This window comes from Balaenoptera physalus (assembly GCF_965194825.1).
Source record: "Balaenoptera physalus genome assembly, chromosome: 8".
In the NCBI taxonomy this organism is placed as follows: Eukaryota; Metazoa; Chordata; class Mammalia; order Artiodactyla; family Balaenopteridae; genus Balaenoptera; species Balaenoptera physalus.
Genome location: NC_138887.1, coordinates 93738163 through 93763936, shown reverse-complemented (window position 1 = coordinate 93763936; position 25774 = coordinate 93738163). Strand labels below are relative to the sequence as shown.

The 25774-nt window shown below is 39.1% G+C and overlaps 1 long non-coding RNA gene across 2 annotated transcripts in view; it reads left to right on the top strand.

The window, feature by feature from the left end:
• Positions 1-1021: 1021 nt before the first annotated feature.
• Positions 1022-25774, top strand: part of LOC309665757 — a 135688-nt gene continuing 110935 nt past the window's right edge. Inside the window, exons 1-3 of one of the 2 annotated variants that reach the window (XR_014266664.1) lie at positions 1022-1595; positions 2445-2605; positions 10748-10820. This is a non-coding gene — a long non-coding RNA (uncharacterized lncRNA). The other variant, XR_014266665.1, reaches the window with a different exon arrangement.

Genomic DNA, 25774 nt, shown 5'->3' with positions numbered 1-25774 from the left:
ATGGTCAGGCCACGCAAGAAGGCTATTCTCTTCCTCTCTGTACATCCCCTGCCTGACAAGTGCCGGCTTCACCTACACCCTAAGCACATGACTGACCTTCCTATGTACTTGCCCCAGGCCCAGCTAGTGATTGTTCTTATTAAAAGGGCGGTGAGGGGCGGGCCCCTCTGCTGGTTTCCCTGGTAACCAATGAGCCCACCTGATGTCAATTCACCTATAACTGGTAATTCCACCACCACCACACAACCCCCCCGCCCCCGCCACAGCCCGCTGGCCCCACAGCAAAGACTGCCATCATGTCCTGCCAGTCAACTGCTGCATACGGTGGGGTGTCGCTCCAGGACCTTGCTTCAGACGTGTAAGGTCCCCCATCCATTAAACCATTGATATCTCTATTGCTGACACTGGGCTCTTTCATCAGTCTTGAAGCTGAGCAAACACAGGGCTTGTAGGCCTCTGGGGTGCAGCCCAACAAATATACACACCAAATTTTATCATATGATGGTTAATACCCAATGTTTATAAATGAGACCATGCTTACACATTTTATGTTTATTCTGATTTTTTACATGATGTTATATAGTGATAATTATGCCATTATGTACTTTGAAAAACAAGATAAAAATGTATTTGTTTCTAATAATGGCAGATATGAAACTTATTTGTGAATTATAGGCACATATAGGGATAACTAATCAAGACTTGATTACATCTTTCAACATAAAGTACATAATTTGGAAGGACAGGTCATGGATTGAGAATGGGAGAGTGATGGTGCTAGTGTGTTATATCTAAGGAGATTAAGACCAATCCAATAGTATATGGTCAATAGCTCATTGAATTAGACATTAAACATCCTGTGTTGTAGGCTAGGTGCTACCAGTAACTAACTATAATGTGGGTAAATCAATCAATAGAAAAATAAGATTTTAAATGGTTGCATGCTCATCCATCCTGTATATATACCATATTTTATTTAAGTAATTCCCTATTAGATGATTTAGGTTGATTTCAGTTATTTCGAGGTTGATAGGCAAGGAGACAGGGGGCAGGGCTCAACTCTTGTCTCCTCCATCCAGGGTTGGGGTAGAATTTAAGTGGTTAGGGGAATTTCAAACTTGGCAGAAGATGACTGGCTAGTCTCTAATCAGTCCATATATGGTAATCCAGCTACTCAGGTTGCTGGAAGCTATGTTTTCCTTATTGAAGGATTTCTTGCTTTGTAAAGAGGTCAGGTGGCAACATTTCTATTCTTTGAGTTTCATATCCTTTTTTTTTTAAGGGTTTCTTTTTTTAATTAAGTGTAACATAGGCAAAATTATTTAAGTCAATAAATTTTTAAGGAATTTCACATGTTCTGATTTTTTTCACTGCTCTGGGGTCATCCTGGAGACGTGGGTTCCCATCTCGCACATGCGCAGGGCTGTCTCTAAAACAACTCCAGGTTTGATTAATCAACAACCCGTTTTAGGGAAACAAAACCAGTTTAAGCTGGTCAATGTTTTACATGTTTCACTGCTGTTCTTCTGCCTCTTTGTTCAGTCCTTTGATTTTGGTGCAAATATGGAAAGGCAGTGATGCATAGTGGACAAAAGGTAAGTCAGAGTTCAAGGTCGAAATTCTCACTCTTCTTTCTAGGTGTTTCCACATTGGGAATTGTACTTAATCTTTCTTAAAGTAATAATGTAAGCATTTGATGAGATAAGGTAGAGTTCTTTTTTTGTTTTTTTACTCCTTCCATGCATGGCTGCTAGATGTATATATTCTACCTCTTGAAAACACAGCAGATCAAGAGCTGCTGCGAGGCGTGATATCTGATAAGACTAGGGGATTCAGTGGTCATGTGCGTACTGTTGCACCCCTTTGCTGTGACGTGTGTCACAAGTCCAAGTGCAAGGCAGTGTTATGCTGGGTCTGTCAGTGGATTAAATGCTTTTTATGTTTTTAAATAGCGGTGCAGAAAAGGCAAACCTATGCCCTAGATACGTATTCTTTCTGTTCAAAATTAATTGTTGGCTTTTACCAGGTGGAAGGAGTTGAATGTAATCAACGTGCCACTGAAACCGTGGGTTAAATCCATTTCACCTGCCTTCACTAATCAAGGTCCTGTTAAGACTTGCATGCCCTCCAAACAGCAGGTAGCCTAAACAATAAGATGTTTGCCTGAGTTGTTTTCTATGAACTTGGAATCAGCTGCATCTAGTTCCAGTTGAACTGGTTAAGACAGGCTAGGACCACCGACCCTTCCACTGGGCATGCGCAAGTGTCCATACTCAGAGACCTTTAAAAAGAGCAGAGCCTGTAGCTTAGTTACGCCTGCGCAGAAAGACAATCACCGCCCCTTTTTTCCAATCACCTTTCCCCATGCTCCCCGTGTTCCCCACGCCTGAGCGTGCTCTGCTTCTTTGTTATGCCTACATACACCCAGTCTCCTTGCCTTCAAGGAGGTGGATCTGAGATTTGTTCTGCGGTCTCCTCGTTTGGCTGACTCCTGAGTAAACCCTCACTTTGCTGCAAACCTTGATGTCTCGGTGTTTCGGCTCACTGTGCTCGAGCAAGAGGAACCTGGTTCGGTAACACCAAGGGGCGGATTTGTCTCCTCCAGGTAGGATGCCATATCAGGACATAGTGTTGGCGTTTGTGGCTAAGAGTTGGATGTTTAGTGACGGCAGTGGCTAAATCAGCTTTGTGGAGTGGGAACTTACACAGTTGGCCCCGTGTGTATCTTTCATCCTTATCACCATGAGTCTTTGTGAACCTAACCGTGCCTGCTGTGGGGCAGACAATGACAGAGGCCTGCTGATCAAATCAGAATTACTGGTCAAGTAATTCTGTCACCTTGGTTGTTTAGTGCTCCTTCTGTGGTGGATACTCTCTGTTGGGGGTTAATAAGGAATACAAAGAACCTCACCCTCTGTGCTCACGTCAATGGTGATGTCACCATGCCTCTTCCCTGCACCTCTTATCCCTGATCTTCAGGATTTTCTCTTTCCAGGCCTGGCCCAATCAGCCAAGTCTTCTGTCACTGCATGTGGCTTAAGTGATTTTACCTTGGGCCCCAGCACAAAGTGGTAACTAAGCATACTGTCTGAAGTTTTGCTTAATAAGAGAATTTCCCTTACTGCTGTCTTCAGTGGGGCAGAAGTACAGCACCAGAACATTTTAGCCTGCTTCCACCTACCGAGCCAACCTACCTCTGAGCAAAGCTTGCTACTTTCTCTCCTCTGTCATTTGCTGATAGAGACTGCACTCTACCCCCCTGTGCCATAGGTGAAAGGCATGAGTGCAACAGTGGTAAATGCCATGGAGATCTGGGCCACATGCTTTTGCTGTGGTGTTGCAGGGTTTGGAGATCTGGGCCACATGCTTTTGCTGTGGTGTTGTAGGGTTCTTCCTTTGTTAGCTGTCCAACTTTCTTGATCCTAGAGACGCTGTATCCTATTAACTACATCCACACCTCTTTGCAATCAGGCTTTCTTGGCCTTTACTCCAACCTTGTCTCTCATTAAGATGATGGTAACTATACTTGCTTCTGCTGGTTAAATACTTCCACCTGGCCTCTGTTATAAGGGGAGAGGGAGCGTGCAATCCTCATTACTATCAGTGAGCTTAATTCTATGACAGTATTACCATTGTCCCTGTTACAAGGGACAGCAGCCACTGAGGTTTACAGTCGTGCTGTGTTCGTCTAACTAGTGCATTCTCTACCATTTTGGTACATGGGGTACCCATCAGGTCCTTGTGCAGAACATAGGTAGCTAGTGGATTTTCCAGCCATACACAGCATAGCCACTCTAACATGCCTGCTCTGAGCCTTTGATCCTTTCAGCATCTCCCACAGGCATTTCTATTTAACTTAGTGTGGACCATTACTTTCTCTGTACTTCAAGAGCAGTATGTTAATATTGTTTCCTGAGATCCCTGCCAAAGTATTATATCCTGTAACTTAGGAGAATGCCCAGAACTTCCCCAGGCATGTTGTGACTTGGCTTTGGTGGCTGGCCATGAGACGGAGTGTGAAAGGGTACACATGTTGTCTTGAAAGCAGAGGCTTCTGCTACAGCTTTAGTAGTTCTACCCTCTAACAGTAAGGAGTGGGCCACTTTGGCAAGTCCAGAGAGAGTTCAGTGGACTCCCGGAGTCTCAAGGATTTTGAGTGCAGTGAAACATATGTCCTCAAGCCAGGTCTTAATACTCCATCTTTCCCAACCACATTTGGCATAGCAAACGTGGGTTACGTAGACGGGGCTAAGAGTTAACCTTCCCTGAACTTTGCTACTTATATTGAGTTACATTGAATTGCTGGTCCAATTCATTAGCTTTCTCTTTCCTCTCTTCCCTGGAACTCTACTACTCTACTACTCTCTTCATAATTAAGTTGTGGGTTTCTTAGCTTTACTGCCCTCTGGCTATAGGAGATGAGTCTTTTCATGCTACCAAGGAGGACTTCTGCCTTGCACACTTACTTTTCTTCAGTGATTAGTCACCTGCTTTTTAATGTCTTCCTCCAGTACGTAAATGGCACTTAGTAAGAATTATCAAGGTAGGATTGTTCTTATAACTTGCTCTTCCAAGGAACTTAAAACAAATATTATACCTGCCAGTATATATATCTTATCTCAAAAATAAGACATTAACTATTGGCAAAATTTCACAGTTGCATTGCAACAGTCTGCAACCAATGGGGTCTTATTTTGCACCTGGTGGTCAGGTGGTCCAGCTCCAAAATTCTGTTTTAGAGCCTGCTTCCTTGGACCCCTCCTGGTACCAACAGTTTTATGGTGGTTTGCCTGGAAAACAGATTATGAGGCAGAAATTTTTATGCTGAAAATTTATAAGGGACTACCTTCAGGGTCAACATCTGTGGAAGAGTAAAGGAAACAAGATTAAACAGGGAAGAACTGAACTGTAATGTCGACCCATAGGTCTCAGTCTATCCTTTGGGAGCTCTAGGGGTGGAACAATACTTGAGATTGCTCCAACTCGAGGCAAGGACATCAGCTGTTAATAGCCCAGTATCAACCAGGCCTTGGATGCACACTGACCTTCAGGAGGGAGATGTGACCTCAGATAAGTATATTCTTTTCAGCTGAGAACAACTACCTGAGACAGAATCAGCTAAGAGCCATCAGTAGCCAACACGCCCAGCAGCTGGGGGAAGGTGGGCCTTAGGTTAGAAGGGAATCTAGGTGGCACACACCACACTCCAGAAAATATATTTTAAGTGAGATTGACATAAGATCTGTCTTAAATACTTTGTCAAATATTCCTAGTACCTATTGCTAGTATTAGTATATAATGTCACCAACATGTGAATGCACCATTGTATATAAATTTATATATGTACAGATATATCCATCATAAATTTACATGGGTCTTATGTTTACATAGTTCCAGGCTGTCTGAAAAAATAGAATTATCGCAAATCATACTATTAAGTCATTAGTATTTTATAAAAATCTTATTATGGTTCTTTTTTAACATAATACAGGCTGATATTGAAAATGGAAAAAAGGAAAAGAAGAAACTTAAAGACACGTTACATTATTTGTAGTTTTCAGTACGAGGAAAAGGCAGAAATAATTCATGGTAGCCAAAGGGTTTGAAGAGAATAGAATTTTACAAATACTTGAGAGAAAAGGGAGCAAAAGATGCAAGGAAGGAACATTAATAAATAAAGACTGGTAAGTTAATGATGATTCTGAAGGTTCTGAGCTATTGAGATCATTTTTAAAAATTCATACTGGAAAGAAATAAAGGAATGGAAAGCTTTGGATTATTTATCAATAATCAGGCAGATCTTGGAAAATTACTTCTTAAATGCTAAGAAAATATGGTGGATATCTCCTTTACAGAAATGAGAGTTAAATAAAAATATTAATAACTGGTCTTAAGTTTCTCTCTCTTTTTCTCTCTCTCGGTTTTAAATAATTTGTAAAGTTATAGCCTCTACCTCTCATCTCTCATTATCTGGCTCTGGATTTTGATCCTAACGCTATTTCAACAGTGATTTCCATTTCTCTGAGTTGGAGGATACACTATTCTCTTCAGACAAGTGACTCCTTCTGGCTGGTAGGCAGCCCACTAGCTGACTCTCCCACTCCAAAAATGTTAGAGATCCTCTCTTTGACCTGTGTTTGTCCAGCTCTGGCACTGCCTTCAGGCAGCAGTTACAGACAAACATAACACTAAGCTCTCTAGAACTATGACATGGTATGTATGATATGTAGGATATATATGTAAACAAAATAACCTTGATCTAGTCATTTTCTTTCCAGTAATCATATCTGTTTGCAAGAGCTCTACATTTTATAAAGTAAACACCATCTCCGTAAGAGTTCAGTCTATTTTCCACTCTGAATTTGAAATTAAATAAAACAAAGCCTTGCCTGAGGAAAAAGTGAAGTAGTCATACTGCCTTCAACTAATAATCTCAGGTTCACAGAGTAAGTTTTCTTTCAGCCCTCCCTCACATCTCTGGTAAGATGATCACTGCCTGCTGTAACATATATTACTACTACCAATGTTGAATCTCAATGAGATGTTTTACCATAAGATCTATTTTTAACATGTTTTTTAATTATAAAATGCGACAGAAAAAATGTTAATTCATGACCATTCATATTACTCACTCTCACCTGCCCCAGAAGTACCCAGTAGAGTTTTCCTTTGCCAGAGAGGTTCCTGGGCCATTTTTACACACATCACAATAAAGAGTGACAAGCAATGTCATGAAGCCAGAAAGGCCAATAGGCTTTACATTGGCAAGAATAGTGTGTCTGGTAAACGTTAGCTACAAGCCAAGTGAATGTATTAAGGCCACACTTGTGTTTTTCTCCCCCAATTCAGATGTTGAAATCCTAACCCTGGTACCTCAGGATGTGACCATATTTGGAGATAGGGCCTTTAAGAAGGTAATTAATTAAAATGAGGTAATTAGGGCGGTCCCTAATCTAATATGACTAGTGTCCTTATAAGAAAAGGCAAGATTAGGATACAGATATCTCCTCAGAAGGAAGACCATATGAAGAAACATAGAAGAGAACCATCTATGAGCCAAGAAGAGAGGCTTCAGAAGAAACCAACCCTGGCAACACATTGATATCAGACTTCTAGCCTCCAGAATTGTGAGAAGACACGTTTTTGTCAAGCCACGCAGCTTGTGGTACTTTTTTATGGTAGCCCTTGCAAACGAATACAAAAGGAAAAATTCAAAATGCTCAAATAATTATTGTGTTGTGGAAGGTAGATTGGGGTATCCTAGAAGGAAGAATGCCTGAAACCTTAGGGGAAGCTACTTGTGGTTTCAAGTTTAGGACAGAGTTTAAGAATGAAGATTGTAAGGCAGTTTGACATTTATTATGTAGGTAACCTCTATCGGCCTTTTTTTTTTGAGAGGCTGCAGCAAAATTTTAAATTATTTAAAATTATTTTTGTATATCGAGTAAATGTTCTCTGGATTAGCAGAGATTAGAAAAGCCACCAAGTACTTGCTTTTATATGTATGTATTAACAATTATTAGCTACTTAGTACCTACTATATTACCTCTAGTCATGACAAAGGAAAGTTCCTAGGCCAATAGATGAGAAATAACTTGTTCACGTTGACCCAGAAATTCCAGAGCTGGAGTTTAACCTAGATTAATCTGATTGGAACAATCGAGTTCTTTCTAGCCTACGCTGTGCCGTTTAAGTGTGTTTGGGAAGCAGCTGCTGGTTGTGGTAGACGGTTGTTGCCTTGCCAGGATCCCCTTTTCTGATCTGAGATCACTCATCTCCCAGGTTCTGTGAGTGTGGGCTACTAACAGTTGAGGCTAAACCATTCTTCCTAGAATCCCCCTTAGAGAGTGGGAGATAGTTTGCTTCAGGGTAGGATGTCTCTGTGGACGTTCCTCTGCTTAGAACTCCCCATAGGATTAGGCTGAGGCTGGATTTCATCTGCATGCACATGTTGTAGGCTTCTGCCCCTTCCCTGTCTTTCTCACCCCCTTAAATGTTTCATCGGAGAATAATATTTTAGTCACTGGCTCAAGAATCCCCATCCAGGGACTAAGCTTCTAGAGCATCTAAGACAAGGTTGTAGTAACTGGCTAAATAGTAATATGAATCAAGCTTATAGGTAAATATAATACAAAAAAAAAAAAGAACCTAGCAGCTTTTTGACATGTAGTTAAATATACATCACATCACAGGGAAACAATAGTTGAAAACACATAATCTGGAAAAAATGCTTATTGCAATCTACAGTATAACGAAGAAAATTAAAAGCATTTTTTAGCATAGACTGTGCAGTTTTTGCCAAAGTGCATTGGTTGGTACATAAATTTTATAGTTCTTTGTGTCAGGACTATTTGATTACAAGCATAGAAACTCAATTCAAATTTTCTTAGTCCAAATGAAAATTCATTGTCATTTGTGTCTGTGGAATTCAAGGGTCAAGTTTACTTTAGACATACGTGGACCTAGAGGTTTCAGTTACTTACTTTCTATATCTTTGGCTTTATTTGCTTTATTCTATACACGTATAAAGATGCCTCTGTAAAGATAACTTTTCTAATGCCTAGGAAAGATTGGAATTGGCCTTGCCTAGGTCATTTGCTAGTGGTGAAGTAATCACTGTGTCCCACAGTATGTGGTACTCTCATTGAACAACCTGGGTAGTGCATATACCACTGCAGTGGAAAGAGGCAGGTATTGACAGCACAACTGTGGCCACACAGAGAAAGAAATTCCTAGTGAAGCCCTGAAAAGGGGCATGTGAATGTACATTAGGCAGACAAAAATACTTTTACAATAGTCTACTAGTAATGCTATTAGCAGAACATGATAAAAGATAGTGAGATTCAATATGTTAGGGAAATGCTGGGTTAATCAAATTGGAAAGCATTTGTTAATGTAGGACTATTCAGTTCCTTCAAATGCTAATGAAAACTTTGAATTTCCAAGATGGATATGCTATAGATTATTTTCCTAAATTTATGTGAACTTGGAACCTATTTTTTAATGAAGTCTTTTATGGAATACAGACATACTTGGGTCCAGAAACAGATGCCTCTACTTATTAGCTACATAACTTTGGAAAATCGGTTAAATTATCTGGGCCTCAGTTTCTTCAGTTGTAAAACTGGAATAACTAAGTGCACTTAACGTGTATTATGAGGATTAGAGAAAATGCATTACAAATGCTTGGCTCTATAAAAGTAGTTTGTATTGGGCAAGGTAGTGTTAACTTGGAGACCCTTGAATACCTCCCAAGAGTGTTAAATTAACAAAAAAGTACTTTAATCTCATTTTAACAAGCTGAGAGGTGAATGAGGTATTTATGAGGATTAATTTATAAATTGGATATAGGTTGACTTGCATTTGGAGTGACAGTAAAGAAAAGAGCCAGGGACCTGAAAGACAGCTGAGAGGTTATTGTAATCAATTGTGAATTGATAGGTACCTGAACCAAGGGAACATAAGGCAGTAATGTACAACTAATAAGAACAAAGCATAAAAATGATTAGAAGACTTTCAGAATGGCCCAATTCAGCAGCTTACCATGAGAATTTTATTTTTCAAATAGTCTGTTTAATTGAATAATGATGGATGGGTGCTAAAAGATGTGCAAAGTGTCCTCTTTTTCCCAGGTTAATAAAATAATACACTGTGAAATACAATAAAATTTCAGACGTTTAATCATCAGTAAAATCTTCCTTTATATACAATTACTCATTTTGTACAGTTCACATTTCTGCTAATAGAATGTGGTGTAAAATAGGGATTTTACTTCATATGGTGATTATTTAAGAACAGTCTTATTTTAGAGTATGTACTCAGATAAAAACCCATATGCAGTCATCATATCTGAGACAATATTGTAAAATTAAGTAGCCTGTTTTCAAATATTTTAGAGCAATAACCATAAAAAAGGAAGAGTATTCAAATACAGAAATGCATTTCTAGGATTAGTGGTAGAAATTAAGAAAAGAGAAATTGAATTTAATATCTGAAAAACCTTGTCATTTGTGATTTTATTTAATAGGCTTTACAAAGATATAATTTTACCTATATTTGGATCATTAGTATTTGTTATAAAAATACACTAGAAACAAATTAAGAAAATCCTTAAACTTGATGGATATTTGACTTACTGTAAACTGTAATAGTAATTAAGTATTTTTCTTAAGCTCATTAATAAGGGAGGATAAAAAGAAAAAGCACCCTGAATTATAGAACACAGCTGCTTCCACAAGTACTTTTTTTTTAAATTACTGCTCTTAGGTAAGATATTGTTTGTTGCAAAAGAGGAAAAACAAAAGCTAGAACTACCTTAAACAATAAAAATGAATGTCAATGGAATCAAAGGAAATATTGAAAATAAGTTTCAGAATGAGAAGAAACCTGGGAAGTTTTGTAGTTTGTGTAGCTACACTATTAATGTGACTCAGATTCAGCTTGATGTACCTAACTGTAGTGATGGTGGCTTTTTTTTTTTTATTGTGGAAGGTAATGAAATTGGCCCAACTTGGGTTAGGTGTCAACCTTAATCAGTTGTGGCAGGATTCAGGGTCCTGTCATAGAAGGATCCATTGCCTTTCTAATAGAAAAGCTGGTGTGCCAGACCCCCAGTAGGACACCTGCTAAATCTAATAAATTAAATCAACTACAACTTGATCTTTAAACAAGATTAGCAGAGAAAATACATACATACATTTGTTAGCCTTAAAAATATCCTAATCTTTCAATTCCTGTGTTTCTCTAGGTAAACTTAGAGCTGCCATCTTGGTGTAGCCAGCAGTGCATCGGTCTCACAACCTGAAGGTCTTGAGTTCTAGGTAAGCTTGATAGATGAACTTTTTACCTAGGAATCACTTTGAGCAGTCCTTATTTGGAAAAAGAAACATGACATAGTACAATATTTTGTGCTAAAAGCTTGTGTTGTTTAGTTATTTCAATTATGATTTTTAAAAAATTTTCAAGTGTAATCTTAATATCAAATCCCAATTTAAACAATAGACATGGGGTTGCTTTGATTGAATTAAGAGAAGATGCTATTGGCATTCCCACTTGCTTGGATTCTCTGCTTTCCCCTTACGGCAATCCTCAAAGTTCTGTTCCAGAGAGCCATATCACTGCAGAATACAATCTGAAAAAAATCACTAGTGTAGTGAAAAGAGAGCATGCATAGGATTTTGAATCACAGGAACAGTTTTATAAAATGCTGACTCTAGCACATCCTAACTTGAAGATGGGCTAAATCACTTAAATTCTCCAAATCTTCATTGCTTCAGCTGAAAAGTGTAGATAATACCTATGCCATCTAACTTACAGGTTTCACTTGTTGAATAAGTCATCCACAGGAATGTCTACAATGCTATACACTGTTAATTGATATTGTAATTGGCATGTATTTCCCCACCTTCTGAGAAAAACATCCAAACTGCTAGTTCCTTTAAGGGCATCTCTGGTCCCCATTGACCACGTGCTCATCAATTTCAACAGTTCCTTCTCCTTTACAGTAATGATGTTGGCCTCCAAGGATATATTGATCAGTGATATATTAATCAGTGATCAATCTATATCCTAACAAAACATCAGCTATTCAATTATTTTGACATCATATAGCTTACTCTAAACATGCTAGTGGCTGTTTATCTTCTTCTGTGGCCCTAGAAGAGGGAGAAGAATGAGAATGAGCAGAGAGAAAGGCTCCTAAATCACTGATTTGACCCCATCCCAGGAGCTTGTGCAATCAAATGTGAATAGCAAACTCAGCCTTCCTCTAAGGCTCGTCTGAGGATTGTTCATGGAGATACAGAAGAGCACCCAGGGGAGATGGAGACAAAAGCACCTTCTTGATAATATTCACTTGAGAATGATTATAAACCATGAAATGAGTGACAGACTAAAACTGCTTCAGTTGAGGCATACATTTTCACTCTATTTTGGATGCTGGTACTCTGACAATGTATTTTAAGCTCAGCACTTGCTTTTTTATAAAAAAACTAAAATTCTTATTCAATTGTGTGAAAGCCACTCTTCTCAAGACCGAAGCTTTTCTGTAGTAATGTTGTCTGTTGAGATTTGAAGCCACTAGGGCCCTGGCACATACAGCTGGAACACTCTATTTTTAAAGATATATTGTGTCTGTTAATACAGAGGTCATGATGTAGATTTCTGCACTTAGAATCAGCATGAGAATGTGGGACTGTTCTTGCAGATCTTGGCTCCATCAGCAAATAAATTAAAATAAACTGGAGGCTTGAAATAGAAATAATCCTCCTTCCAAGTGTTTCATTTAGAGAATGACATCCTGTTTTCTTCAGAATATCATGGGTAATTCTGCATATGAATGAATTTTGGAACAGAAAAGGCCCAGCAAATGAAATACGCAAAGTAACTTTTAGAATTTCAGGATTCAGTAATAAAAATAAGTGATGATGCTTTTCCGTTCAAAGTGTGAAGGGAACAAGGAAACCTGAAACTGAGTTAGATAAAGTTTTAACATTTTATAACAATTTGTGATAGCATGGTAAGCTGAATTCTCCCTATAAGAGAATATAGTATATCTTTAGGACAATTTACCATTTATCTGGTAAGGAAAATTTTGACACAGTTTGGCTATCAGCTATTGAAGTCAGACCAACTTTCTGATTATAGTCATAAGTGGAAAGGTATACTTCAGAAATGACTGGACCCAAGCATCAGTTACCTGGAAATACTGATTAGGCTCGCAACTGAGCCTGGAGAGGCTTTAACTGAAGTCCAAAGTAACTACTGTCAAAGTTGTAGAAATTCCAAGTTGTCAATAAAACCCCATTGCTATTTAAAAAAAAGGACAGTGACATAATATATTAAAAAATAAACTTCAATTTATAATCTTACCCGTACGTCTTCCATTATGTCACTGCTAAAACTGACCTAGCAGTTGCAGTAGTCTTGACCCTTGTCTATCCCTAGTGCCCTTATGTTGGATTTTACTACTATTCTCCATTTGAAAGGAATTGGGACCTTAGCTGACTTCCTGTCTTGAGTATAAAAAAGATCAGTAGGGTCCTTTTATATATTTTAATTGCCTAGAGTTTTTTCAGACTTAACATCCTTTCAGGAAGTAGTGAAAGCTTACACTGGAAATGTCATGGCAGTTTTTGTATCAAGATGATAGTGATAAAAAATAATTATTTTGAACAAGTTGAATCTGTAAGATCCATGAGTTTATGTGAAATTTGTGTCAAAGATTGGTCAGATGCTTAATTAGGCTTTTCCTTTCTCTTGAGTACAAACTATTTTCTAGTTCTTTTGATTATAAGTGGAGTCGTAAGACTGGTTGGTTGCCACCAATGAAATGTGAGCAGAAATGATGTGTCACTTCTGGGTTAAGGCAGTTAAGAATTGCTCCACAATCTGTTTCTTTCCCTGTTCTGTTGACTGGATGTGAATTTGAAGACATATATTAGAAATGGCCAAGAGTCGGTTGTACTGGCTCTCTGAAATTCTGCATGCATTAGAACTTTATCTTCGCACAGTTGGGGGACCATTTTGTACTTCGGCACAAGTCAACAGCCACCAATTAACATTTATATTGTCAATCCTCCAAGATTTGAGGGTTGTTTATTACACAGCTAACATTACTTACCCTGACTAATAATACTCAAATAGAAAGAGGTAGTAGTAATTGTGATTACAGAAGGCAATTGTGATACAAAAAACATAGGATGTGGGCAAGAACCAGTAAAGACTGGGAGCTGAGTATGACACTAGGTATTTCAGAAGCAATCATAACTGATTTAGGTAAGTAGTGGTAATATCAATTAGACAGGACAAATTATACTGGGGTCGAACAGTTAATTGCATTGGTTGTCACAATGGTTGTGAGAAACTACAAAAAAGTTTAAATATTGTGATTAAAGTGTTTCCTAGGTCAGATGTTTCAAAAAAGAATTGATAAGACACAAAAGTCCTCATCTCCTAGGAGACGAATTTTCTAAATGATACTATTAATTATCATAAAATATGAATGAGGCATGCATAAAATTTTAATAGTGCTAGAAGAACAGGTCAATATATCATATTAGGGCAATGGATCTTGTAATGCAGGTAAAACAAAATTGGGACTGGATATCAATATATTTTGAGATTCAAACTAGGTTTCAAAAAGCAAAACATATCGTTGAACAAAAGCTAATAAATTAATAAATTTAACAAATACTTGTTATTGAACACTCACTGATTTTCAGACTTTGTTCTCCATGTTTGAGATATGGGTGCCTACATTCTACATTTCAATAAGTTTAACTATTAAAATAAATGTCAGGGCCAGAACTTCAAGATGGAGGAGGAGTAAGACGGGCAGATCACATTCCTCCCCATGAATACATCAAAAATACATCTACATGTGGAACAACTCCTACAGAACACCTACTGAATGCTGGCAGGATACCTCAGACTTCCTAAAAGGCAAGAAAATCCCCATGTACCTGGGTACGGCAAAAGAGAAAAGAAAAAACAGAAACAAAAGAATAGGGATGGGACCTGCACCTCTTTGGGGGGAGCTATGAAGGAGGAAAAGTTTCCACACACTAGGAAGCCCCTTCACTGGCAGAGACAGGGAGTGGTGGGGGGATAGCTTCGGAGCCATGGAGGAGAGTGCAGCAACGGGTGCAGAGGGCAAAGCAGAGAGATTCCTGCACAGAGGATCAGTGTCGACCAGCACTCACCAGCCTTAGAGGCTTGTCTGCTCACCCGATGGCTGGGGCTGGTTGGGGCTGGGAGCTGAGGCTCGGGCTTCGGAGGTCAGATCCCAGGGAGAGGATGGGGTTGGCTGCGTGAACACAGCCTGAAGGGGGCTAGTGCGCAAAAGCTAGCCAGTAGGGAGCCCGGGAAAAAGTCTGGAACTTCCTAAGAGGCAAGAGACCATTGTTTTGGGTGCGCGAGGAGAGGGGATTCAGAGCACTACCTAAACAAGCTCCAGAGACGGGTATGAGCTGCAGCTATCAGTGTGGACACCAGAGACGGGCATGAAAGGCTAAGGCTGCTGCTGCAGCCACCAAGAATCATGTGCGCAAGCACAGGTCACTATCCACACTCCCCCCGCAGGAACCTGTGTAGCCCGCCACTGCCAGGGTCCTCTGATCTAGGGACAAGTTCCCTGGAAGAACACATGGCGTGCCTCACTGTTGCAATGTCATGCTGGTCTCTGCTGCTGCAGGCTCACCCCGCATTCCAGTTATAACTACTGCACCCCTCCCTCCCCCCAGCATGAGTGAGCCAGAGCCCCCTAATCAGCCGCTGCTTTAACCCCGTCCTGTCTGGGCGGGAACAGAAGCCTGAGGGCAACCTACACATGGAGGTGGGGCCAAAACCAAAGCTGAAACCCAGGAGCTGTTCAAACAAAGAAGAGAAAGGGAAATCTCTCCCAGCAGCCTCAGGAGCAGCGGATTAAATCCCCACAATCAACTTGAGGTACCGTGCATCTGTGGAATGCCTGAATAGACAACGAATTGACCCAAAATCGAGGTGGTGGACTTTGGGAGCAACTGTAGACTTGGGGTTTGTTGTCTGTGACTGACTTGTTTCTGATTTTTATGTTTATCTTAATATAGTGATTAGTGCTTGCTATCATTGGTGGATTTGTTTATTGGTTTGGTTGCTGTCTTCTTTCTTTTAATTTTTATTTTAATTTTAATTATTTTTTAATTTTATTTCTTTAAAAAAATTTTTTTCTTTCTTTTTTTCTCCCTTTTCTTGTGAACCATGTGGCTGACAGGGTCTTGGTGCTCCAGCCTGGTGTCAGGCCTGAGCCTCTGAGGTGGGAAAGATGAGTTTAGGACACTGGCCCACCAGCGACCTCTTGGCCCCATGTAATACCAGTCAGTGAGAGCTCTCCCAGAGATCTCCATCTCAATGCTAACAACCAGCTCCCCGCAACGGCCAGCAAGCTCCAGTGCTGGATGCCTCATGCCAAACAACTAGCAAGACAGTAACACAACCCCACCCATTAGCAGAGAGGCTGCCTAAAATCATACTAAGTTCACAGACAACCCAAAACACACCACAGGATGCAGCCCTGCCCACCAGAAAGACAAGATCCAGCCCCACCCACCAGAACACAGGCACCAGTCCCCTCCACCAGGAAGCCTACACAAGCCACTGAACCAACCTCACCCACTGGAGGCAGACACCAAAAACAACTGGAACTATGAACCTAAAGCCTGTGGAAAGGAGACCCCAAACACAGTAAGTTAAGCAAAATGAGAAGACAGAAAAATATGCAGCAGATGAAGGAGCAAGGTAGAAATCCAAGACACCAAACAAATGAAGAGGAAATAGACAGTCTACTTGAAAAAGAACACAGAGTAATGATAGTAAAGATGATCCAAAATCTTGGAAATAGAATGGAGAGAATACAAGAAACGTTTAACAGGGACCTAGAACTAAAGAACTAAAAGAACAAAGAAACGATGAACAACACAATGAATGAAATTTAAAAATCTTTAGAAGGAATCAATAGCAGAATAACTGAGGCAGAAAAATGGATAAGTGACATGAAAGATAAAATAGTGGAAATAACTACTGCAGAGAAGAATAAAGAAAAAAGAATGAAAAGAATTGAGGACAGTCTCAGAGACCTCTGGGACAACATTAAATGCACCAACATTCGAATTATTGGGGTCCCAGAAAAAGAAGAGAAAAAGAAAGGTCTGAGAAAATATTTGAAGAGATTATAGTTGAAAACTTCCCTAACATGGGAAAGGAAATAGTCAAGTCCAGGAAGCACATAGAGTCCCATACAGGATAAATCCAAGGAGAAACACGCCAAGACACACATTAATCAAACTATCAAAAATTAAATACAAAGAAAAAATATTAAAAGCAGCAAGGAAAAGCAACAAATAACATACAATGGAATCCCCATAAGGTTAACAGCTGATCTTTCAGCAGAAACTCTGCAAGCCAGAAGGGAGTGGCACAATATATTTGAAGTGATGAAAGGGAAAAACCTACAACCAAGATTACTCTACCCAGCAAGGATCTCATTCAGATTTGATGGAGAAATCAAAAGCTTTTCAGAAGGGAGTGGCACAATATATTTGAAGTGATGAAAGGGAAAAACCTACAACCAAGATTACTCTACCCAGCAAGGATCTCATTCAGATTTGATGGAGAAATCAAAAGCTTTTCAGACAAGCAGAAGCTAAGAGAATTCAGCACCACCAAACCAGCTTTACAACAAATGCTAAAGGAACTTCTCTAGGCAGGAAACACAAGAGAAGGAAAAGACCTACAATAGCAAACCCAAAACAATTAAGAAAATGGTAATAGGAACATACATATCAATAATTACCTTAAATGTAAATGGACTAAGGGCTCCAACTGAAAGACAGAGACTGGCTGAATGGATACAAAAACAAGACCCGTATATATATCACGACTCTTTTATCCATTTATCCGTTGATGGACACTAAGGTTACTTCCATATCTTGGGTATTATAAATAATGCTGCTGTGAACATTGTGGTACATGTATCTTTTTGAATTAGTGTTTTATTTTCTTCAGATATATACTCAGGAGTGGCATTGCTGAATTGTATGGTAGTTCTATTTTCATTTTTTTTAGGAAACTCCATACTGTTTTCCACAGTGGCTGCATCAGTTTACATTCCCATCAACAGTGTACAAGGGTTCACTTTTCTCCAGATCCTCACAAATATTTGTTATTTGTGGTCTTTTTGATGAGAGCCATTCTGACTGGTGTGAGGTGGTATATCATTGTGGTTTTGATTTGCATTTCTCTGATTAATGATGTTGAGCATCTTTTCATGTGCCTGTTGGTCATCTGTATGTCGTCTTTGGAAAAATGTCTATTCAGGTCTTCCATCCATTTTTTTAAATCGGGTTGTTTATTTTTTTGATGTTGAGTTGTATGAGCTGTTTATAGTTGTTGGTTATAACCAACAACTGATCAGTCATATCATTTGCAAATTTTTCACCATTCAGTAGGTTGTCTTTTCATTTTGTTGATGGTTTCCTTTGTGATACAAAAGCTTCTAAGTTTAATTAGGTCCATTTGTTTATTTTTGTTCTTGTTTCCTTTGCCTTAGATCCAAAAATATATTGTTATGATTATGTCAAAGAGTGTTCTATGTTTTATTCTAAGGGTCTCATGGTTTCCAGTTTTACATTTAGGCATTTAATCCATTTTGAGTTATTTTTGTATATGGTATGAGAAAATGTTCTAATTTCATTTTTGCACGTAGCTGTTCAGTTTTCCCAGCACCTCTTATTGAAAAGACTGTCTTTCCCTATGGTTTATGCTTGCATCCTTTGTCATAGATTAATTGAACATAAGTGGTGGATTTATTTCTGGGCTTTCTATACTGTTCCATTCATCTACATGCCTGTTTTTGTGCCACTACCATACTGTTTTGATTATTGGGGCTTTCTAGTATAGTCTAAATTCAGGGGGCATGATACTTCCAGCTCTGTTTTTCTTTCTCAAGATTGTTTTTGCTATTAAGAATCTTATGTGGTTCCATACAAATTGTAGAATTACTTGTTCCAGTTCTATGAAAAATGCTATTGATACTTTGATAAGGATTTCATTGACTCTCTAGATTGCCCTGGGAAGTGTGATCATTTTAATAATATTCTTCCAGTCCATGAACATGGTATGTCATTCCGTCTCTTTGTGTCATCTTATCTTCAATTTCTTTCATCAGTGTCTTATAGTTTTCTGAGTACAGGTCTTTTACCTCCTTAGTTAGATTTATTCTTAGGTATTTTATTCTTTCCGATGAGATTATAAATGGGTTTTTTCCCTTAATTTCACTTTCTGATAGTTCATTATTATTGTATAGAAACGCAACAGATTTCTGTATATTAGTTTTGTATCATGCAACTTTACCAAATCCATTGATAAGTTCTAGTAGTAGTTTTTTGGTGGTGTCTTTAGGATTTTCTATGTATAATATCATGTCATCTGCAAACAGTGACAGTTTTATTTCTTCCTTTCCAATTTGGATTCCTTTAATTTCTTTTTCTTATCTGATTGCTGTGGCTGGGACTTCCAATACTATGTTGAATAAAAGTGATGAGAGTGGGCATCCTTGTCTTGTTCCTGATCTTAGAGGGAATGCTTTTAGCCTTTCACCCTTAAGTATGATGGTAACTGTGGGCTTATCATATATGGCCTTTATTATGTTGAGGTATGTTCCCTCTGTACTGGCTTTTTGGAGAGTTTTTTATCATAAATGGATGTTGAATTTTGTCAAAAGCCTTATCTGCACATATTGAGATGATCATATGATTTTTATTCATTTTGTTAATGTGGTGTATCACATTGATTTGCAGATATTGAATCATCCTTGCATCACTGGGATAAACCCCACTTGATCATGGTGTATGATCCTTTTAACGTGTTGTGGATTTAGTTTGCTAATATTTTGTTGAGGATTTTTGCATCTGTGTTCATCAGTGATATTAGCCTGTGAATTTCTTTTTTGTGATACCTTTGTCTGGTTTTGGTATCAGGGTGATGGTGGCCTCATAGAATGAATTTGGAAGTGTTTCTTCCTCTACAAGTTTCTGGAATAGTTTGAAAAGGATAGGCTGTTACCCTTCTCTAAATTTGTTAGAATTCACCTGTGAAGAATTTGTTAGAATTCACCTGTGAAGCCATCTTGTCCTGGACTTTTGTTTGTTGGGAGTTTTTAAGTTATGGATTCAATTTCATTCTCAGCAATTGGTCTGTTCTAATTTTCTATCTCTTCCTGGTTCAGTCTTGGGAGATTGTATACTTCTAGGAAATTTGTCCATTTCTTCAAGGTTGTCCATTTTATTGGTCCATGGTTGTTCATAGCAATCTCTTATCCTTTGCATTTCTGTGGTGTCAGTTGTAACTTCTCCTTTTTCATTTCTGATTTTATTGATTTGGGCCCCCATTTTTGTGATGAGTCTGGCTCAAGGTTTATTAATTTTTTTTTTTAATCTTTTCAAAGACCCAGCTCTTAGTTTCATTCATCTTTTCTAGCTTTTTTAGTCCCTATTTTATTTATTTCTGCTCTGATCTTTAAGATTTTTTTCTTCTACTACTTTGGGTTTTGTTCTTCTTTTTCTAGTTCCTTTAGGTGTAAGTTGGGTTGTTTATCTGAGATTTTTCTTGTTTCCTGTTGTAAGCTTATATGGCTCCAAGTTTCCCTCTTAGAACTGCTTTTGCTGTATCCCATAGATTTTGGATTGTTGTGTTTTCATTTTAATTTGTCTCCAGGTGCTTTTTAATTTCTTCTTGGATTTCTTCAGTGATCCATTGATAAGTAGCATATTTTTTTAGCCTCCACATGTTTGTGTTTTTTGCAGTTTTTTCCTTGTACTTGATTTCTACTCTCATAGCATTGTGATTGGAAAAGATGCTTGATATGATTTCAGCTTTCTTAAATTTAACAATGCTTGTTTTGTGGCCTAGCATGTAACAATCCTGGAGAATGTTCCATGTGCACTTGAAAAGAATGTGTATTCTGCTGCTTTTGGATGGAATGTTCTGCATATATCCTTTAAGTCCATTTCATCTAATGCATCATTTAAGGCCAGTGTTTCCTTATTGATTTTCTGTCTGAATGATCTGTCCATTGATGTAAGTGGGGTTTTAAAGTCCCCTACTATTATTGTGTTACTGTTGATATCTCCCTTTATGTCTGTTAATATTTGCTTTGTGTATTTAGGTACTCCTATCTTGGGTGCATTTACAATTGTTTATCTTCTTGGATTGATCCCTTGATCATTATGTAATGTCCTTCTTTGTCACTTGTTACAGTCTGTTTTAAAGTCTATTTTGTCTGATATACATATTGCTTTTACTTTGATTTCCATTTGCATGAAATACCTTTTTCCATACCCTCACTTTCAGTCTTGGTCTTTCTTTAGATCTGAAGTGAGTCTCTTGTAGGCAGAATGTATATGGATTTTGCTTTTTTATCTATTCAGCCACTGTGTCTTTTGATTGGGGCATTTAGTCCATTTGCACTTAAAGTAATTATTAATAGGTATGTACTTATTGTCATTTTGTTAATTATTTTGAGGTTATTTTTGTAGTTCTTTTTCGCTCTTCTTTTGTTCTCTTCCCTTGTTATTTAATGACTATCTTTAGTGTGATGTTTGGATTCCTTTTCTTTTGTATGTGTATCTTTTATAGATTTTTCATTTGTGGTTACCATGAGGTTTATACATAGCAGTGTGTGTGTGTGTGTGTGTGTGTGTGTGTATGATTATTTTAAGTTGCTGATCTCTTAATTTCAAATGCATTTTAAAAACCCTGCATTTTTACTCCCTCACCCCCCATTTACTCTTTTTGACATCATATTTTACATCTTTTGTGTATCTTTTAGCTACTTACTGCAGATACAGATGATTTTCCTACTTTTGTCTTTTAACCTTTCAACTAGCTTTGTATATAGTTGATTTACTACCATTACTGTATTTTTGCCTTTACCAATGAGTTTTTTCCTTTCCTAATATTCATGTTTCTAGTTGTGGCTTTTTCTTTTTCACTTGGAGAAGTCCCCTTGACATATCTTGTAAAGCAGATTTGGTGGTGCTGAATCTTTTAGCTTTTGCTTGTCAGTAAATCTTTTGATCTCTCCATTAAATCTGAATGAAAGCCTTGCTGTGTAGAGTATTCTTCATTGTAGGTTTTCCCTTTCTTCACTTTAAATATATCATGCTGCTATCTTCTGTACTGCAGAGTTTCTGCTGAAAAGTCAGCTGATTGCCTTATGGGAGTTCCCTTATATGTAACTTATTGCTTTTTCCTTGCTGCTTTTAATATTCTTTCTTTAGCTTTAATTTTTGCCATTTCAATTAAAATGTGTTTCTTGGTGTGGTCCTCTTTGTGTTGATCCTATTTGGGACTCATCCTGGACCTGGATGTTTGTTTCTTTTCCCAGGTTAGGGAAGTTCTCAGCTCTCATGTGTTCAGATATATTCTCTGCCCCTTTCTCTTTCTTCTTCTGGATCCCCTATAATGTGAGGTCTCTTAAACTGTTGTCATATCTTTTTATTTTTTATTCTTTTTTTCTGTTCAGCTTCTTTGATTTCCACTATTCTGTCTTCCAGCTCACTGATGCATTCCTCTGTATCATTTAATCTACTATTGATTTCTTCTAGTGTATTTTTCATTTCAGTTATTGTATTCCTCTCTGGTTGTTCTTTATATTTTCTAACTCTTTGTTGAAAACTTCTGACTTCTTGTTCTTTGCATCCATTCTTCTCCCAAGTTCTTTGATCACCTATATGATTTTTATTTTGAGCTCTTTATTGGGTAGATTGCCTATCTCCATTTCACTTAATTTTTCTTCTAGGGTTGTATCCTGTTTCTTTACTGGAACATGTTCCTCTGTCACCTCATTTTTCCTAATTTGCTGCTTTTATTTCTATGTATCTTGTAGGTTGGTTACATTTCTTGACCTTGGAGAAATGGCCTTTTATAGAAGCCCTATGTGTCCCAGAAGCACACTCCCTTCTGGTCACCAGAGCTATATGCTCTAGTGGTGTCACTTTTGTGGGCTGGGTGGGTCTGTCTGTTGTTGTAGGCTGACTACTATGAGTTGTCTGGTAGGTGTAGCTGGCCCCTGTCCAGTTGGTTGCCAGGCCCTGCCTTGTGTGGAGGCTGGTGGCCAGTGTTTTGGTAGAGCTGGGTCACAAGGCATATGGCTGTGGAAACCTGGGGGTTCCTGGGGCTAGAGCTGGCTCACTGGCAGGAAAAGCTGGATTCTGGGGTGGGTGATTGGGGGAGACAGTGTTCCCAGATCTAGTGTTGGCCTGGTCTTGTGTGGGGCTGGTGTTTGACATGAATGGCTTTGAATTCTGGGGTGTCCCAAAGCTTGTGTTGGCCCACTGGTTAGTGGGATTGGATCCCAGGTTGGCTGGCTGGAGAGTCAAAGGTATTTCAGAGCTGGAGTTGGCATGGTGGTGGGCAGAGCCAAGTCCTAGGGTCTCTGGCTGCAGGGCCCTGGGGGTCCCAAAGCTGGTGTCAGTATGCTGTTTGGTAGGGCTGGATCCAGGGCCTACTGGCTGAGGAGCCCAAGGTGTATCAGAGCTGGAGTTGGCCTGCTAGTGGGCAGGGCTGGAACCTGGGAGTCCCAGGGCTGGGGCTGGCCTGCTGGTGTGTTGGCTGGATCTTGAGAAGGCAGGCTGGAGGACTGCTGTGGTCCTGGGGCTGGTGTGTGCCCAGTGGTGGGTGGGGTCATGTTCTAGGAGATCCCAGGCCTGGTGCCCCCACCCACCAGTGTATAAAGCTGAGTCCTGTGGTCCTGGGGCTGGTGCCTGTCCACTGGTGGGTAGCACTGAGTCCCAGGGTCTCTGGCTGCAGGGCCTTGTGGGTCCTGGGTCTATGCCTGCGTGCTGGTGTGCGGCGCTGGGTCCTGGGCCACCTGGTGGATAGGGACATGTCTGGGGGTGGCTGTGGGCTCAGGGGGTCCTAAGGCAGCCTTCCTGCTGGTGAGTGAGGCTGTGTCCTCGCCCAGTAGTTGCTTGGCCTGAGGCATCCCAGTAACAACCCTACAGGCTGGTTGGTGGGGCTGTGTCCTGAGGTTAATAAGCTAGAGGAAGGATTCCAAATTAATGCTTTCCAGTGCCAGTGTCCACATGGTAGAATGAGCTCCCCCAAATGGCAGCTGCTAGTGTCTTTGCCCCCAGGGTGAGTTCCAGTTGCCTCCTGCCTCTCTGGGAGATTCTCCAATATCAGCAGGTGCATTTGACCTAGGCTCCTTTCACATTACTTCTTCTATCCTGGGTGCTGGAATGTATGAGATTTTGTGTGCACCCTTTGAGAATAGAATCTCTACTTCACACAGCCCTCTGGGTCTCCCCTAAGTAAGCCCTGTTGGCCTTCAAAGCCAAACATTCTCAGGGCTTGTCTTCCCAGTGCAGGACACCTGGGTTGGGGACCCTGATGTGGAACTAAGTCTCCTCACTCCTTGGGAAGAACCTCTGCAATTGTAATTACTCTCCCATTTGTAAGGCGCCCACCAGGGGCATGGGTCTTGACTATACTATGACTCTGCCCCTCCTACCTGTCTCCTTGTGGTTCCTGTTTTATATCTTTAGTTTTTAGAAGATCTTTTCTGGTAGACTGTATTTCTCATCAGTAGTTGCTCTGTAAATAGTTGTAATTTTGGTGTGCCCATGAGATGAAGTGAGCTCAGGATCTTACTCTGCCATCTTGTATTCAGTCAATCCATTTGCAACTATTGAACCGTCTTTGCATTCCAGGAATAAATCTCACTTGATAATGGTATATAATCCTTTTCATGTGCAGTATAAATCAGTTTGCTCATATTTTACTGAGGATTTTTACATCTAAGTTCATCAGGGATATTGGCCTGTAATTTTCTTTTGTTGTAGTGTCCTTGTTTGGGTTTGGTATTAGGGTAGTGCTGGCCTAGTAAAATGAGTTTGGATGTGTTTCCTACCCTTCAATTTTTGGAAGAGTTTGAAAAGGATTGGCATTAGTTATTCTTTAAATATTTGATAGAATTCACCAGTGAGCCCATCTAGTCCTGGACTTCTCTTTGTTTGGAGGTGTTTGATTATTAATTCAACCTCCTTACTCTTTTCAGATTTTCTATTTCTTCATAATTCAGTTTGGATAGGTTGTATGTTTCTAGGGATTTATTATGATTCTTCCTGAGAAATATCTATAATTATTTGGAAATATTTTTTGTTTGATCAATCTTCTCTGGCATCCTTCCATTTATTTTATTTTTCATTTCCTTTTCCATGCTGGAGAAATCCACAAATTTGTTTCATGACAGCTGCTGACTCAAGTAAAACTTTTGTTAATATTGCCAATGTGGATTTCAGATGTAGTGCGTATAAAATAGGACAGTGTGTGTGCATGTGTGTGAGTGTATGTATGTGAATGTTTTCAAAGAAATGTCTGTCTTATACTCTAGACAACACATAGCTCTCTATTCCAGTGTTAGTTCAGACTAAAGATTATCACCCAATTTTATGTTAATATAGTACTTTAATCTTGATGTCAGCAGTAGCTAATAAGGTAGAGGAATCATACCTCCTTTTTGATAGCTAGTTGACCATAATAGGGTTTTGCTTCTGTGATATTTTATTTTCCCTCTAAAGTATCTATGAAGATTCATCAAAGTCAAAATGCTTAAAATTAAAGATTGAATTCCAAACTATTGCCAAATTTTCAACAAAATTGCCATCTTAAGCAATTGACATGAAAACTGCAATCTGGAGCTAATGTAGACTCATGTCAATTCCAGAAATCTTGATTGCTAGCCATACATCATATAAAACTGAAATCTGCCTAGCCTTCTGTTGCCCTAATGTTATATAATAGGAATGCACACAAATCCTGGACAATTTATTCTCTCTTGTATTTGTTGAATACACTATGAAGGATACCAGAGCCTAAGTAGCAAGTCAGATTGCTTAGAGAGAGTTGCCTAGAAAAGAAAGTCACTGTGCTGTTCCCTCTATCAGAGGTGTCGCAGATGTGCTGGGGGTGCACAATGGGGCAGGATGGAAGTGCAGTAAAGAGGTGATAGATGGTTGGGCTCTTTTCTGATGCTATTAACAATTAAAATGCTAAAACCATGTAGGCAGCATTGAGGACATTATTTTATGTAATGGCAAGAGGGCAAGCATCCAGCACACTTAAAATATGTATCTTAATATAATTGCTTGGTCAAATAAGGCAAAGTGATAATTCAGCCCTAAACTACACAATTTGAAATTGGAATTTCATTTACCAGGAACTATCTTCTCTTTAC